General features: G+C 38.0%; 1 non-coding gene across 1 annotated transcript; it reads right to left on the reverse strand.

Annotated features, from left to right (window-relative positions):
- Positions 1-603: 603 nt before the first annotated feature.
- Positions 604-715, reverse strand: LOC128845000 (U5 spliceosomal RNA). Its single transcript, XR_008446589.1, has one exon. It is a non-coding gene; the product is annotated as a U5 spliceosomal RNA (small nuclear RNA).
- Between the last annotated feature and the right edge of the window lie 659 nt (positions 716-1374).

Raw genomic sequence — 1374 nt, forward strand, 5'->3', positions numbered from 1 at the left:
TGATACCAGATTCAGTGTCATACTGGGAGAATTCCTGAACTCTGTCTCTTGCCATATCTCTCTAGCCTACTGTTGAGTCTTTTGTTCATTATACAACAAACATAACATTGAGGAACCTCACAGGCTTTGCAGGGTCCAAATAACCATGTTTGCTAAATATATAGAACATGCAAGAGCAGGCTACCTATACACTGCCCTGACTGGTTTCTGGTGGCTTCTAAAAGCACAGGACACAATAAGTGCCACTAGAGGGCTCACAAATTATTTAAAGAAGTGGTTTTCTTTAGGCTGCATACCCCTTTCCAAATAATGTAGTCTATCACATACCCCCATCTGAGATAGGGTCATAATATACCTATGATTAGATTGCCAAGTCTTACTAAATAAAATGTGTTGTCTGCCATTACAGGATTTTTTTCATGTACTCCCCAATGAGAACTCACCTACCCGTAGGGGTACATGTACCCCAGTTTGAAAACCACTGATTTAATGGGACACTACCCTATAGAAATACGCTATACCTACTTCCTGTTAAGTATCTTTAGGGCCCACAAGATGGACTATGCCACAGAGAGTATCATATTGTATTTTGACCCAAAGAATGGCTTTTTTATAACCTAATCTTCTAGATATGGTGCGAGTGTAGATAAATGTTCCTCTCCATGGAAATCTTTAGTAAAAGGTGAAAGATTTATACGATCTGAAGAGACTACAAAGTGGCTGAATCTTTGCAATAGGAGGTTAATCTCCCTGGAGGAAAGCTGGGCAGGTGGGAACCTGTTAGAAAACTCTCTCCTCAGGAGAAGAAGGGAGACGTAGTTTAAACATCGGCCATCTTCTGTGGAAGAGCATACTATATTGTTCCATTCCTATATATCAATCTAGCACACAGCACAAGAGTAAGAGGATTCTGCATTTGGTATCGAGGACAATCTTCTAGTATTTTAACTGTTTTATTGTTGGTCATGAGGAAGAATTAAACGGAGAAAGAGAGATTAACACTCATGATGTGAAGTACATGCCTAACATAAATACTCACTAAAGCTAAAATGAAATATGATGGCATTGGAAGCAGAGAACAATTGCCTTTATGAAGTGTCATCTAAATAAAAGAATGCATTTCACACAGGGTACTAATCTGCTCAGTGATTGTATTTAGTCTGCCAAATCATAGTTTCAAAACAAAACAAAACAAAACTAGAGAGGCTGAAGAATTTTCAAACTGAAAGAGCAGTGCTGCAGATGTGACTTGTAATTATCTTGTTGTTATGTATTCTGCTGGAATTTCACTGCATTGAAATGTATTTCTAAAGATCTGAAAGGGTTGCAATCACATCTGGATGTTATTTTGTTGGCATAATGGATTAGTAAATA

This window comes from Malaclemys terrapin, chromosome 10 (assembly GCF_027887155.1).
Source record: "Malaclemys terrapin pileata isolate rMalTer1 chromosome 10, rMalTer1.hap1, whole genome shotgun sequence".
Lineage (NCBI taxonomy): Eukaryota > Metazoa > Chordata > Testudines > Emydidae > Malaclemys > Malaclemys terrapin.